This window comes from Neodiprion virginianus, chromosome 3 (assembly GCF_021901495.1).
Source record: "Neodiprion virginianus isolate iyNeoVirg1 chromosome 3, iyNeoVirg1.1, whole genome shotgun sequence".
Taxonomy (NCBI): Eukaryota; Metazoa; Arthropoda; class Insecta; order Hymenoptera; family Diprionidae; genus Neodiprion; species Neodiprion virginianus.
Window position 1 is genome coordinate 20,083,606 of NC_060879.1, and position 17,071 is coordinate 20,100,676.

Consider the following 17,071-nt stretch of genomic DNA (forward strand, 5'->3'; position numbering starts at 1 on the left):
ACCATACATCAATGTAACGGAAAATGAATCATTCTACTCAAAAAATCTTGACTCACTAAATCTTTGATATTTTGAGCTGAGAATTAACTATAAAATTCTCAAGACACAGATATTTATTTGAGTGAGTGAAGTTGAATTTTTGGAAAAAAGAATGAATCAACGATTTTTACGATATTTCATTATTTGTATTGTAACGATTGGAATATATCCGCTAAGAGAGCAAAACGAGAGTGAATGAGAGTTGACCCATGGAGTGGGACACGTGGTGTGTGTCGTCACCAATTTCGAATATATTCAGAAGAAGAGCTCTTGGTCAAGGACTCTCTTGAAGAGAGGAGGTGCGGAGGTTCCGGTCTCACGTGATCGAACATGAGATACCGAAGATCGACGAACGTCTTATCAAAGTAAAGTTACCACAAAGGTAGACACTTAAAATTGAAACAGTAAAAAACTCCAAAAGCCGTATCAAACTTAGAGAGAGACGATTTAAAAGGAAGAAACAAAATAAACCAAGTGAAATCCAAGAGTAAATTGCATCGATGAAAGACAATTATTTACAATTTCAACAATATACACCATTTTAAAGAACTTGATGAACGAATGAATTTTAAACTTAAGGACGGCTCGTGTTTTATATATCGATAAAGAAAAGAATTTGTTCTATGTTCGTCGTACCTTGTGAAATATGCGTAAAGTTTATTAGTTAATTGAGTAAATAAAATTTTAAATTTCCATATATTCTTACAGTCTTGGATCAAACCGTATCGTTTCGGCTGTTTTTCACATGTAATTTACGGTCAAGACTCCGTAGGGTCGTTTTTACCGTGTGCGCAGCGCAAGGATTAAAGTTTCATATATTTCGTGGATTGTCGAATGCACTCTCGGTGAAAAATATTATAATTTACTTGGCATCAGTGGCACACGTGTGTCGCAGCAGCGGGTCCATTCGTTCGAGTCGATTTCGAAGCGACACGCTAGTGCAAATATGTCCAATTTAATTCGAAATTCATTTCAATCCGCCGTAGCAGCTATGAATACAGGTATGTAGATTTATAATCTACAATTACACGAGAACAGCAGTGCGACGTGACGACGTGACGGTTATGACAACATTGCTGCCTGTACACCGGCTGCTTTCACCTCGCGCATAATGTTGTTATGTTTACTTTAAATTATTATTGCTAAAACCGCGGTGTGTTGTTTCAGCCGGTCTCACCTACGCGTGAGGAAAATTGTTATTTACGATTTCCGTTACAATCTGCTACGGGGTGCCAGCCTCGCAGATTTCCGCAACAGCGACGTTTTTCACCGCTTGCATACCTGCTCTGCGTTGTATTCCCGAAGTTCGGGGACTCTAATGGGTATAAAATAGTTATATGCACTCTGTCGCGAATAGGTTGTACATGGTATTATAACCGACCAAAATCCAGATTCATTATCCTCGGAGCTGCGGGTGAATCAATTCGCACGGATCTGGTGAAGAGTTACGTTGCTTTGTTGTAGTTGTTCTCATTTTACCAGTTTCAATTCATTACATCCCGAATCGATAGTGTAAGTGATTTTCCATTATTTACACCACAATGTTAAAATTAATTATTACCGACTTTTGGCGAGACGAGTCATAATTCAAAAGCAATTTTTGTCTGATGTAGTATTTCAAAATCCTCGTGCATTTTAAACTTAACGCTTTATTGAAATTCGATTTGACGAATGATGGATGGTGGAACTGTTCGGGGTAGAAAAATGTGTAAATTACAAATTTTCATATCGCCTCTTCTCGCTCAAAGTTATCATATTCAAAATAGAAATTAATCCGAGCGACACAAAGCCGCTATTGACACACCATATTAAAGCACGAGTATAGTTATCCGATTAACCAAACGATTTGTATTTTCAAACCACTTGCAATCTTAGAATTAATTCGACAGCGATCCTTTCCATTAAAAATAAACATTACCCGGCAATGATAAATTGATATTCCAAACTTATGCCGACGCGTAAACATTCTTGTCGTACAAAAATTTGTTCATTCTCTTTTTACTTTTCGTTTCACGCTCGTCTCTTCTCGCCCCGTTCAAATTCATTTTTTTCCTCAAAAATCATAATGTCAACGATTGTAAAATGCATCATTTACAATAATTATAAACCAGTCAATGCGTGAGTTAAACTTTCAATTCCCAAACGCTGAGGGTAAACCGAGGTTCGGTGTAGTAGCGACCCTTCGTTAATACAAGTATAAATGCGGGGTACGTGTAACGTATGCAAAACTAATACCGCCATCCTAACAAAATTACGCTGCGACGTATATATAATAGTTTCAATGCGCACTAACTTACCCCGTTCTCTTAGATATCCGTGTGTACGTCATAAACACCGTGGTGTACATGAATATATGACAACATGTACGCAAATCGTACCTGTGCAAAGACCCGTGTGTGTGATTTCTGGAACCCAGCGCAGCGCGCCAAATCCCTGAGGACTTTGCGGGATGAGGAAGTCAGCGGAACCCGGAAATTCGCCGGGTAATAAGTTTAGCGATACGCCACTTTGGTAAACTGTGATAATACTTGTTCGGAAATTTGCCGCAACGGAAAATCTGCTTCGAAATTTTACTACTTTGGATGCGGCAGACGCGTTCATTTGTTCGGATTTCAGATTAATGTCAGTCAAGTCGGATCATCGCGAAAAAAGTAAGAAAAGAAAAAAAAAAGAACTAAGGAAAAATTACAAGACTACTCGAAATTCATGAATAATAAAAGTCTGACTGATACTCCGATTTTGAAAACAAAAGTAAGTATCATTGCCAGAGATTATTTCAAAATTGTAACTGTATTTACGGAATAAAATTATATTATTGCTGTTGGATATCCCCGCTTGCGTATTGTAATTTTCAGAAGGTTGGAACAATCTTTAAGTTGGTGAAAAAAATTAAAAGCGCTAAAAAAATAAAAATAAAAAAAAGAAAATAGAAAAAAGAGTTCGGAGCAGCACGGGCCCGGTCTTGAATTGTTTGGAAAAGAGAATGCGAGTGTTTGACAATTTTAAAAAAGATCCTTTTCAAAATACGAATAATCACATGATAATCAGAATCATTCTTCATATTTATGAATAATTAGCCAGTTGAATAAAAAATGTGAAAAAATTCAGGATACTGTTCCAGACGTGGGAAAATTGGAGAAATATTTTTGGACAAAATCAAAAATGGCGAGGGTCAGACGAACTCGGTGGGTTTGAATTCCCCCTGTACAGGTAGCCGTAAATGCCATTACACGCATGATCCTCGTTACTCTCATCCATCACGGAACTGGGTCAAAGTCCAACTGCGGTTGTTTTTCGATCATTTTTACAACGAGATGAGGGTATCGCGGATTTAAAAGTGATTTCGGGCACACTTTGCCCTTTGGGAGGTGAAAGAAAGTACGCCGAATCGTCGGACGAATTGATCCTGATCGGATTCGAAGGGTCAAAGGAGTGAATGTCGAAAAGTAGAATGGTCAGATGGTAGAAGGGCCTTTGCCTCGTCCTTCGGAGAAGAGAAGATCAGAGTTGTGAATGGAAGTGTATTCGATCGACAGATGCTAACGATCAGACGGAACAGCCTGTTCGGAAAATTAATTACCCGCAGGTACCTACATTTTGAATCATGGAAAACTGTTTTAGGTCTCTTGAATCAGGCATGAAGTACCGAAAGATTTATACCTCTGTTTCGAAGTTTCGGGAAAAATAGATGTTGATCCTTTAAGCCCGACTCCCACTTGACTTCAGTTGACGAACAGAATTTTTTTATTGAATTGCTAAACATGTTTCTGAGTCAAAGTATGTGGAAAATATGGTTTCTCCATTTTTTTGTACCTCAAGAAATGTACTCTTTAACGAATTTCGTGTTTTTATTTAAAGTTTTCTTCGCAAGGCCTGAAAACTTGTCGAGATTTTGAATAGTATTTCTTTGTTTATTAAAGTTGACCGACATATTCAGAAAAATAACCATATGTATATGGAATTTAGCCAATTATAAGTAAGTGAACGGGTGAACAAATTTCGATTCGACTGCATCCAAATGTTTTTCATAGGCGGTTGAGTCTAAAGTTTTGATATTTGTACGAAAGTATATCTGATAATATATAAGAAATTCTGAGATTGAAGTTTGTAACGTTGAGGAAACGAACCGTTTGTGGGGCAGGATCAGTATTTTGCAAGTTTTAAGTGATTTCCAACTAGTCGAGTTTTCAAAATATAGAAATTTTTTGTATTTTTATAATTTAAAGCATTTCAGAAATTTTTCCAACTGCGAAATAACGATATTTTTCGAAACGTGAATAGCTGGCTTCACCTAGCCGCTAAATTGAAATTTTTACACCTATCATCATGACTTGCCTGTAAAATTGGCGTAATCATCCCTACCGCTTTACAGCTAAAAAAAAAAAAAAAAAAAAAAATAGTCGCTACTCTCCACATCGAATTTTCAGTCATTCCTGTGGTTGAATGTTTCTTCATTCAACCCCCCCCCACCCCCCCCCCCCCCCAAAACGTCAACGTGCCGAGGGTTATCGTATCACAGGGCGTCCAACATCGATTCGAAGCAGCTGAACGTGGCCCTTGGTTCCATCCGACCCTTCGCCTCCCCCATCTCCTCTGCTTATCTGTATCCAGGGGAATAATGGAAATTCTCCGAGTCACGAAATTGCGACCTGGAAGAGGGAAGAATGGAAGGCAAGGAGAGGAGGCGCGTGTCGGAGGTCTGGGATATCTCGCTGGGGTGTCGATCCACCCCTCAACACGCGTGCTACCAGCGTTCGTCTATTCCGGCTGGAACACCACATGACGCATAGTTACGTATCTCATACGTATGTGCCTAAGCGGAGGCATTCGTACTCGTGTACCAACCGTGACTGATGATATCGCGATTTTCGATGGCTTCTAGCGGCGAATAAGAAGAGCGGGAGTCCGGGAAGCCGATCTTGATGAAATTTTTTTCGGGGAATATTGGATCGAAATAAATACACACGTGTCTCGGCGTTTCGTTGAATGAGACCTTTTTTTGCTGACAAATAAAATATATCATAATATAGATACGGTAGGTACGATTTATACGAATTCGTGTGTAGGTATACGTAGATCAATGGAGAGAGAACGAGTTTCGTCGAAATAAATAAAACAACGGTCAAGATTGGGGAAAAATGGATTGTAAACAAGAAAAATTCAATTGTCGGTTACGGATAATTTTCTTCCGTTTTTTTTTTCTTTTTTTTAAAAAATTTTCTTGCTCATCTAGCAATCTTTAACATCAGTGCGGTATATGTCAAAGGTTACTCTCGCCTGTCTCGGCCAAATTTAATCCCACAGGAATTCGTACTGCAACGAATAATATTCATTAATGAATAATAAGCTTTTACATTTCTTTACGTTATACGCTTCTCGTTACGAACTGACGCCGGTTGTGCATCGGCCGTAGAAGGTTGATTATTTAGAGAGAACGTCTCGTATTTATACCGGGACAATCTCTTGAAACTTGAAAATCAACTGCGCATGCGCGAGTTTTATCGGCGCAGGCTGGCCATCCCGAGTTTTCAGCCGTAAAACTGTTTCTGGCGGCGATGTAGTTCATACGAATTTTCGAGGTTAGAATCTCAAATAATTGAGGCCGTGACTCGGAAAGGTTTGGGAAGCATTTGATTCTTCAAAGAACGGTCGGAATTTAATGCTTATGCTCTTTGAAAATTCAAACGTAGACATTTTGTTTACGTTGGCCCGCCTGCATCGCAGACAAAAATATCGCTGCGGGACTATTTCGCCGACCAATGAGATTGAATTATTTGGCGTATGCGCAGTTGATCTTCAAGTTTCATCCCGATATGCGTCTAACTTGTCCATCGAACCTCATCCTAACTATTTTGCATTCAGGTTACAACATCGGTGTCTACGAACATAAGTTTTACATGAAAAAAGGATATTATTGACTTTCGTTACAATCATTTCTGTTTTATTCTACATAAGTTAAGTGGCGATTTTTTTTTTCAGATAAGGTTAAGTTCAATGGTAATGAAATATGCGAAAAAGTCAGAATTCGTAACATGCAAGCCGAAATCTACAGCATTGTACGAATTATCCGACCAGTTTCAAATTGTTTTCCAATTCGCACACAGCCCGCTTTTTATTAAGTCCGGTCTGTTCGCCAACCCGTAAGTGATAAGCATCATTCCAAGCCACGAAATTTCCCCTCTCGGCTCCGATATCACCATTGTGCAAGACATGTAAAGTAGATTATATCCTGCCAGCTGCCAGCTGCGTATGTGACAAAGAATGTACGGGTATTGGAGCGAGAGTTTGGGAAAGGCGCAATTCTGCCGATGGGCAAGTAATGATCGTACCGGAAACCGGAAACCCGAAACGTGAAACGACTCCCTATTGAAAGAGCGATACCAGCTTCCAATTATCGCGAAAAACAATCAATTAAATTGACCAATAAACGGCGCTCGACGATTTTGCTGTTAACTTCCCCAACTATGAATGTGAATTAATGTCTTGTTTTTCCACTCCAAGAATGGAAGACATAAAATTTAGAAAACAGATTTGCCTAATTTCAAAATTTTCATCAAGACTTTGTCAGAGACGCTTCGGTGAAATTTATCATTTTTTATTTTGTTTTTATTGCTATGGCAAGAAACGTCTGATACAAAATTAATTTTATAATTATTTAAATTGGTACAGATTTTTTACTTGTAAACTTTTTTACTCTACAAAAGAACATTGTAAATAAAACATTAAAACCATTTTTAGTGTAATTTGTTTTTCCTTTGAATTTGCAAATTCTTTTGCAACGAAAAGAAGAAATGTTAAGATCTACCGTGAGTGATGATGATAATTTTTTGAAAGTATATTAGACGAGAGTAAATAATTATGCAATTAGCCTATGCCGGCATTCAAGGAATTCTAAAAATGGAATAAATCCACTTAAACTGCGTTTCGGGAGAGATTTCAGCAAGAAACGACGGTGAAACATAAATGAAAGGAATCAAAAATAAATTATTGCTTAATAAACACAACCGGCAAACGAGAAAAGTAAGCGGCTGCTTACGTCTGGAGGAGAAGAAACGACGCAGTAGATTCACACTCGCATACATATTACATACGTGCAAACCTCCACGCATTCCACGCGCTGCAAAGAATATCGGGGGTGTAAAAAGTTTCGGAGGGGTTGATAATATAAGGAAAGCAAAAAGAGGGAGAGACGAAGTAGGAGAAGAAAAAGAAGCAGAAGAAGAAGAAGAAGAAGATGATGAGGAGGAAAAAAAGTAAAAACTGTTCATATACCTACAGTGGAGTGACTTTTATGTGGGTGACTATCGTGAATAACGACTTTACTGATTCCCGGGTTTCCGGCCTAATAAAGACATCAAACGAACGATGTATGGGTTCCTGAATTTTTTATTCATCTTTTAAAATTATAGCATTACGGCTTACGAACTTTATTCTTTACTCTACTTCGGGCATGGTTCCGACTTTCGTCCTTGTCGTACACGCAATACATACAAAATGAGCTGTACCTACGAGTTCAAAGAAAATTCACAGCTATTTACAGTGGAGAAAAATTTTTCCGATACGTCGTCGGATCGTAGACAAATAAATCGATAATTTTATTCTGCAGCAATTCTATTCCGATGGAGAACAACAAAGGAGCGAAGATAAGTATAGAGATGTGGAGAACAATTTCGTGTTGGGGGGGGGGGGGGGGGACAAGAAAATTAAGTGTAGATTTTACAAATGTGCAGTAAGTATTGTGGCAAAACTAGTTTTCGTAGGATGTACGGAAATTGGATTTAACCAAAATGTAAAACTCGGTAATAAGAGTGTAGATTTCACTACATTGCTGTAAACTCTACTGCGAATTCACTGAGAGAAATTTTTAGTTCCGGTTACCGCTCGGTTCTTAACTATTTTCATTTTTTACCACAATCGAAAAATATAGTTCTAGGTACAAAATGAAAATTAGTTTTCCAGCTGTTACCGGAAAGTCTAGTATCCGTTACTATTCTTTCTGATTACGATCACTGTTGCTGTATTTTCTTGCAACTGTTGCGAAAATTTAACGCTTGTGCAACGATAAATTGACGTGAAAGCCTTGTTTAGCTAAAAAAGTAGAGTAAACCAAGCAAACTGATTTTGCATTGCAATTACCAAAAAAGTATCACTGAATTTTTCTAGTTACTATACAAATGAAATTTTTTCTCAGTGTATACTGCTGGCATAATTTTACGATTTTTACGTTATTATCGTATAAAAAAAAGTAATACTAATAAATTTCAATCAAGGCATGGAAGGATTGGGAATAAGTGAAATTGGAGAAACTGAATCTCGTTTTTATGCCAGCCGCAAAAACTTGTTCCTTTCGATTCAAACAAGCCTTTTTCAGTTTGGTTGAATTAAAAAAGCTTCTTTATTCCTCTTTTTCCCCCAGGAAATTATAAAATTTCTCACGAAATATCGAGAGAGAGAGATTTCAATTTTACTTTCTCGCTGACAAATGCCTATTCAATGAAACTCCGAATCATGGGACTTCTTAATATGGCTCGCAAGTGTGTCAAATTACTTGTTGAAATTGGTTTTCTCCATTTTAGAACTTCTCTTTGTCATCAACATCACATACGTGAATGAAATTAGAAAACTCTTCGTGCTTCTCGTACAGGTAATGGCATAAAATGAATATTCGATTGTTTTGGAAACGCGTTCGAAAGTTGACAGGGGCGACTTTTATCGGGCAAGTTTTTCCGTACATCCCGACGTATATGCGTATAAAATCCGTTGCAAATACCTCTGAACCGGGAAAAAGTTCTCGCAGTTATTAGTATAGTCCTTAAATATTTCTGTTTTTTAAACGTAACGGTAAAACACAGTACCGGGTACGAAATTAAATCGAATTTTGTAATCCTGCGATCAAAAAATGTCTAGTACCTATACATGTTACAATTTCTTGCTTCGGTTTGATTTTGGTGTAACAATAAAATGATTTTGAAGCCCCATTTAGCCAGAAAAAAAAATGTAGCGAACTAATTAGACAGATTCGACGTTACGATGACCAGAAAATGTATCGACAATAACTGAAATCAAACTGAACAGTAGCTTGTAAAATATTTAAACCGTTATTGTAACGCGTTGCGTTATATATAAATAAATTAAACGAACGATTTTGGAGAATATAGAAATTAAACCAGGGACTTGTCATTCATTGATAATCTTGTACTGCATATCATTTTGTCATCAACTCGTAATTCATATCGGATCAGACGGGTGGGGTACAAAAATGGGAAAGACCAAAACGCGTCGACGCGATGAAATCCCGAAAGTCAAATCATTGACAGTTAAAAACGTAGAAACACCATAAATACGAGAAGACGACTCGTAGAAGAATACAAACTGAGAACGCAAAAATGTATAAATAAATTTTCACTGTCATTATTTTTTTTTTTTTCAGAATGGCCAAGATTCGAGGGGTAAAATATAGAATTGCGAAAATACCGAACAGTCAAAGAGTCGAGTTTTCAAATGTCAGACTCGTCCTTTGTCGAAAATCTACGAATCGGATTTTATCAGTAACGACTGACCAAGACTCGAAAGGTCAAAATCCCGAAGCTCGCTAACGACAGAATGGCCAGAATGCCGAAAGGTTAAATGACGTCAGAAACACATTTATTCTTTGCAACGCCACACGTAGATATCCAACGGCCAGTGCCTTTTGTCATCTGGCACAAGTCTCCATAACTATGACAACCGTACCGCAGCCTTTCGAATTTCTGGCCCTTTTACGTTTTGCGGATCGTAATTTTGCACCTTCCGAATCTTTGATCGTCGACAGCTAACATTTTCGGTTTTGCGGCTGTTCGAAGTATTAGCCGATCTCGATTTTCAATTTCGGAGCTTTCATTTTTCCGTATCTCCACGTTCCGTGCTTTGGTCATTCGGAATGCCGACTGTTCTGACAATACTTTTTCGGACAAGAGAGCGTTCGGTTAAATGAACTTTCACGTAAACATTTATTCTATCGCGTGATCGTTCGTTGTTTTAAAATTCGTATCTCGAATATTCCGGGTTTTCGGCCAGTCGTCGACTTTTCCGTCTTTCGGGATTTTCACCCTAACCCGATCAAATAATTTTTTATGAATTTTGCTTCTATCAGAATCGCACATCGATAAATCGATACGCGGTCGACGCGCGATCCATCGATCACGACATAAGATCGCGTGTTGACCCGCGTAATTTAAAACGGCACTTAGGCTGGCTGCATATATAATTTTCCACGATAATAAATGAAATTTCGCTCAGTGTTATCGGCGAGCGTTCCTCTCCGCGACGATAATAACATTCCTCCCACAGACATCTCGATAAATTCGCAAACGATATTGCTTAACTCAACGGGGGTTTCCTGCTTACACCCGTATAAGGTACGACAGGCGATCAACCGCGGCTTTGCGTTCTGCCAGCGAATGCATATATCGAGTGAATTATATCACGTTGACACGAATGAGTTGTCGTGGTGGAATGCTCGGAGTCAGGCGAATACCGGGGGTTTCAACCCCCCCAAGAAGACAGGGTGTCGGCAACGAAGTTCGCGTGCAAACGCGCATAGCTATAAGCCACGTGAAACGACGCGGTCTGTGCGCCTCCGGCGGTAATCAAAGCCTCGTTTGTACGCCGGTTTTTACCCAGCGAACAGAATTTTTGTACGACACGATTCTACCTTCGCACCAACGACACACGGATTGCAGTGACTGGGCATAAAATAGAACAAGTTTGCACGCGCTCACGTCGGGCCTCGCAGAACTAGCGAGAATTTGTCCGAGATCGTTTTCATGTTGAAATAATTCAAGTCTCTCAAAAAAATTATTTAAAACCAGCGTAAAATTCGACCGTCGAGGAAAAACATTTTATATTTTATCATCGAAATGTACGGACGACATGTAATTGTTTGTTTTTTCATCGGATATTTTAAAATACAAAAGTTACGCGCGCTTGAGTTGCGTTGTTAGATCAGGATTTGACACGGCGACTTCGTTATTCGATAGTTTGAAACTGGGAATAACTCTTGTGATTTTCGAAATTTGAAAAATTGAAAGACAATTTGCAATTTGAACTTAGACACAATCTTCCAAAATGTGCAAAAGAAACGTTAAAAACGTGACTATTTCCTACTCTCCATTGCCATTCTTTATTTGGAGTTAAAATCATCTCAGTCATAAAAAATCTTTAAAAAAAAATACATTTTTCATTGAAACCTCAACCTTTTCACTTGTTCCGAGTCCTAGTTATGAACGAATATACAAGTTTACTATTTAGATCTTTCAGTTATTAGTATTCTCCATCGAGCTTGATCGATTGAAATTTCAGGTATTCCAGAAATGACATTTCAAAAACTTGCATTCTAATCAAATTGCGACGTGAACTTCAACGGACTACAATTTACCGCCAATTCAACACTGTCCAACACCGTTATCGTACATCGTTCAACACCACAATTTTCGACGTCTTTTTTCAGGTGATTAGATTCAATTTTTCTTTCAAACCAAAGCTGGCTGCACCGATGAAGCCTTAACGTTCCGCCGTCGTAACAGCCCGACGCGATATCCGCGTCCGTGAAACCATCGGATAATTAAGCCGCGGTTCGTTAGCCGCAGATCTAAGTGTCTAGGAGTAAACACACGACGCTGCATGCAGTGAATTGTTTGCGCGCAACGACGTAAGACGGAGGAAGATACGGATACGGGTGATAGCTGCTGGTGTCTCCTTATATATACATATATATACATATATATATATGTATAAGTATATACACCCTCGGCCTTGCCTGAGAGAAAGAGAGAGAGAGAGAGAGAGAGAGAGAGAGAGCCTGTTTTTATATCAGTCGGTGAAGGATCTGGTGGACGCCTTCTCTTCCCGCGGGATGGAAGGAGAAGAGTGACGCATTGTCCTCCCGCTTTCTCTATATCTGCGGCTCCCTCATCCCTTGTCAACGGGAGTCTCTCCTCCTCCTCCTCCTCCTCCTCTCTCTCTCTCGCTCTCTATTCCTCATTCACTCCGCGCAGCTTGCTCTATTTTTCTCTCCATTCCGCTTTCTCGGATCCTCAGGCAGCGCAGCTCCCGGGATCATCTGGCCCATTGTTGCCAGGTAAACAATTTGCTAACACTCAACCCCAACCCGACACAACTGCCGCCGTTGGAGATCAGAACCAGTCGAGTGACGCCGCTACTTCACCCTTGCTTCCTTCTCCTTCCTTCTCCTTCTCCTTCTCCTCGACCCCTCTGTTAGGGAAACCCTTTCGTTCGCCCTATCTTTTTACGTCACCAGCACATTCGGGGAAACCACTAACTACCGTCATCCTTACCCAAGACGAATCTATCTTACACCCCGCGAAGGAACGATCGCCGTGAGTAAAGAGGTGATGTGGAAATCACAAAAAGGAGAAAAGGAGAAAAGGAGACGGGAACGAGAGAAGAACAAAGCGTGCTCGATAAGAAACGAATACTCGGATTATCCTAATACGTCTTGCATATTGTTGGCCCAATCTTGAGGAATTAATTAAGACTCCTCCATTCGTCTTAAAATTGGTAAGTATCATTCTCGAGTCTACGTGACAGACGTTATATATTGTTACTTTTTCCCCCTTCGAAGATGCATGTACTTATTTGATTAATCAAAATGACAACAAACGACTTTTGGAATCAACGAGCAGCTTGCGGGATTCCTGAAACGGACTTTAAAACGTCACGCGTCTCCTTGTACTTTTGTCCTAAGATAAACCGCCCCAGTCTTTTTGAATTCTCCTGATTATTTATTTCGCCCTTTTACGTAACAATATTTATACCGACAAGCATAGATTTCAGTCTGAAGTGAGCTAATGAAAATTGACTCAATCGACTCAGAATTCATCAGATCCATATATTTTTTTTTATTTTTCTCGCTTCCTCTTACTACGACAGCTTGTTGAAACCGTGGTTTGAGAATTCGGACGGGTACGGGTCAGGAAATAATTCTCTGACCGTGTTCGGAGAGGGTCGGAAAATCGCAACGTACACTAACAAATAATCTCCAGCATGAATCGCATATATATTACACACACCGGCCGATAAAAACGTTACATCGCACAATACACATGGAGTGGAACTCTTGAAAGAACTGATTTCCACTCGTTCCAACTCGGAGAACGCGGAGCTTCCAGTATTTATTTACCGAACTTCTCAGCCGCCTTCACCTCGCCATTCACCGGCGAATCTCTTGAGGAATAAAAAAGGGGGGAGGAAATTTTCTCGTACAAGCGGTTCGGAGGATCGAGTGAGACACTCCAATTACTGATTTGTACGTTCATCTGCTGCCGATAGCCGATGAAAATAAAATCGGAATCTTTGGAGTTCTCTTCACGATTTTTGAAAACGCGATTCTGAATATATGACACCCGCGTATCGTAGGTGTAAAAAAGTGTTACGCACGGCTGTGTTTGGTCGAATAATAAAGGAAATCCGCGAGGTGCGATGCCACCTGAATCTGAGCTGCTCGGAGAAAAAGAAAAAAATCGAAAAGAACAGGGTGAGTTAGGGCCGTAAAGGGGGAGAAGAAGGCCCAGCCCGCCATCCCGATACCCACCCCTGTTATTTCATCTCATTTTTCCCCCTCGCTGGTATAATTTCGCATCAGTTTGCCGGCGGTATCCGCTCTTCACACGCTTAACGAGCCGAAAGTCTGTACGATAAGAGGAGCAGACGATTTAATAGTCATTAAGGAGCCCCGACGCTCCCCTCAGCTCGCCGGGACATCGAATATCCGGCATAAACCGCCCCCTTTGCTCCACATTTCGACAAGCTCTGGGTCGCGGATGGAGAAAGGATTTACCGCCGTAGCCGATCCGGTCCTTTAGACATTTCAATCGACCACCGGCCTGGCTTAAGATCAGGGTTAAATTGAAATTTCCCAGCTGTTGCGAACCACGTGGAGCTTTGGACGGTAATCGTCGAGCGAAATGTCAATTTCCCACCAATTCATGAGTCCAGATTGTTTGTTTGTCACGCGCGTTGCAATTCTCGTGGGATAAAATTTATTTAACGATTACATATGGGGTTGATGTCTGACGAAATTACAATATACCGAATATAACTTTTGACAGCTTCGCGGTTGAATATTATTTCGGTTTCGTTCTCCGATCTTGCTTGACGTTCAAGATTTTTGTTTTTCATCTTTTGTAGTTCAGAATGCCCGGCGCGGCCTAACAAGTCACTTGAAGAGAAAAAAATCCTCTCATAAATCTCCCCGGTTTCCAGTAGCAATAAGTTATATTTTCTTCTTCATTTTTTCGGACGTGAAACGTCATAATTCATGTACACTGTAATTAAGAATCTCAACGCTATACCGTCCTTGGTGAAAAAAAGTTTACGTAATTACAATTTAAGATGCAAAAATTTGAGAAAAAAATTATTCAACATGAATTTAAATTTTCAATTCCAAATCGGGTTATCATCACTGGGAATTTTTTTACCTCGGGAATAGACAAATTTTTTCAAATCTTACAAACTTTTTCTTTTTAAGAAAATGAATTCGCCGTATATCAATCATTGAAGAGATTACGTGTTCTTTTTACTAATCGTGAGCCGAAAGTAATTAAACACTTATTTGATGATTTTTGAGCACCTAAATAGCTCGATGAAAAAAATCTTCTGCAGGTGGTTCAAGAGGAATCTATTCGAGAAAAAATTAACTTTTTATGATATACGAAAAATTCGATTCATAGTACGATGTTTTTTTTTTCATCCCGAAAAAGGAAGTGCAAAAAATACTAATCACCGCACGCTATCAAACGACTAAAAATTGTTTAATTTAGATTTTTTCTTTTCTTCTCTTCCTGTTGCACCTGAGAAGGAATAAGCTACTTGAAAAAAGTCTATTTTCAACATATTCAACATATATTTTACCGAGTCCTGCATATTGTTAGCATAAAAGTTTAGACTTTTCTATCGCGTAGTTTATGCATAATTGAACAACATGGTATATCTAGTCGTAGCATTATGCAGTTCTTTTGAAAACTTGATATGTATCTATTCTTGCGGGAGCTGTTTTCACGTCCGCAAGAAGAAGAGAGGCAAAAAAAAAAAAGAAAAAAAGAAAAAATAAACCAACAACCATTCTAGCCTACTGCAGTACGGAGGGTGAATAATGGAGGAATTTGATTTGGCACACGTCGTGCCAAATTTGCATAGATAGACGAGCGAAGAGACGGGATGTATGTGAATACAATGAACAGTGAAACGCTTTGTTGGTTGTGATATTTGTCTGAAACTTTTGGTGAAAGATGAAATTTTGATTACTCTGTCCAATTTGTAAGTGAAGTTTGCACAGTCATTGTTTATTTATTGATCGTTGTAGAAATGCGACTCGAGTATGTGTCGAAAAAAAAAAATAATAAAAATTCACAAAAGAGTAAAGAATGTTGTCAAGTTTTGAAAAGTAACCTTTATATAACCCACCCCATTACGATCATGATCTTGTTTTTTCTTTCGTGCTACATTTCCATGGAGTAAAATTCACGTGGTACTTGAAATATGATTACTACCGCACAGAAATGCGAATACGAAAGAGAAAAAGTAATCAATCGGACTGATTATCGTGTGAAACGAATTCATGGATAACCGGAAAAATTCGCCCGAAATGACATTCTTTTGCTGATATCGGTAAGACAACTGTAAGCGAAAATGCTTTGGAATGAAATAAACCTTGACCTCTTTCTTTCGATCCTTAGGCACCCTCCCGCGAAACGAGTGTTGAACCAAATTACTTTCAATATCCGGAACAAGTGAATATTCGTAATGATTATACAGCCGGCTGATTGATCGTTGCGTCCATTAAAATCGACTCTCTAATTCTCCTCTGAGCAATTAAACGGGCAAATATTTACTCGCCGGTGGAGAATATTATAAAATAACGAAGAAGAAAAAAGGTAACATAATATTTCATTGCTGTAAAATGATGTATCTACATAAAATACAGTCATTCAAAATAGACAAAACAATTCAGAATATTATCCGTTCAACCAGCTCCCAGCCAATTTATCGGGAAATTGTTTTGTCGGCTGTAAAGCGTGAGCCAAAAAAACCTCAAGACACCTAGTCCGCAGTTTTTTACTGCAGATATGAAACTGTCGTGCAAATATGAGCAAAAGAGTAGATTAAACGTGTTCTACTCACCCTTAATACAGCGTAACGACGAAGTATATAAACCACAGTCCGTAGTCGTTTGTTGCACAGGTAATGAAACAGCAGGATCGAGTTTGAAGACGAACGAAGAGTCACAAACAACACTTGTTATCAACATGTATCACGACATTCACACGGTCAACAGATCCGGTTTGTATACGAAGAAGCAACACGACGCCGACCAGAAACGACACGATAGAAAATAAACATAGCGAACGCAATTTGGCCAACCCAGTTAATTACTGTAAATAGTAAATCATCGGCGATCCAATTAAACCGTTTAACCGTAATTTCCTGTCACTTCCGGTGTTACAATTATCCCGTCATCGTTCCAGCTTATCGTTATCGCATCAGAGGGAGCAACAATTGTTGCTGTAATTTTCGCCCAGGGAATAGCCAATCTGCAATAAATAAAGAAAATTTAGTCAGGATTAACGGCGCACAAGAATTTTCAATTTTCCTCAATATCGGCGAAATACGCGAGCAACTATCGGATCGCGATACGTCGAGCGGCGAATGTCGGCTTCGACTGAATCCTAGAGCGTGGTTTGCTTGCACCCGCGCAGGTCTCGACACCTTAACTTTGCCCGGTGGCCCGAGGCACCCTCCAGCGGTGTGTTTGGATGGGGGAAAATTCCGCTTGCTTGTATGTAAGGGTGCGAGTGTGTGCGAGACGGATGGAAGGATATCCGGATGCGCGACGGTGAAACTGTCAATGAAAACTTCATACGTCAATCCTCCGTTTCGTTCGTCGCCCACGAATCTCGACTCTGCGAGTCTCTCCAACGATCACGGCTAACCATTTCACTCGGCGTGCATATTTATGTCGGCGATAACTGTGATC

General features: G+C 39.5%; 1 protein-coding gene across 1 annotated transcript in view; it reads right to left on the bottom strand.

The window, feature by feature from the left end:
* LOC124300455 (limbic system-associated membrane protein-like) overlaps positions 1–16,741 on the bottom strand; it is a 218,334-nt gene extending 201,593 nt beyond the window's left edge. The window contains exon 1 of the mRNA XM_046754585.1: positions 16,219–16,741. The gene's annotated coding sequence lies outside the window, so the exon portion shown is untranslated. The remainder of the gene's footprint in view (positions 1–16,218) is intronic.
* Between the last annotated feature and the right edge of the window lie 330 nt (positions 16,742–17,071).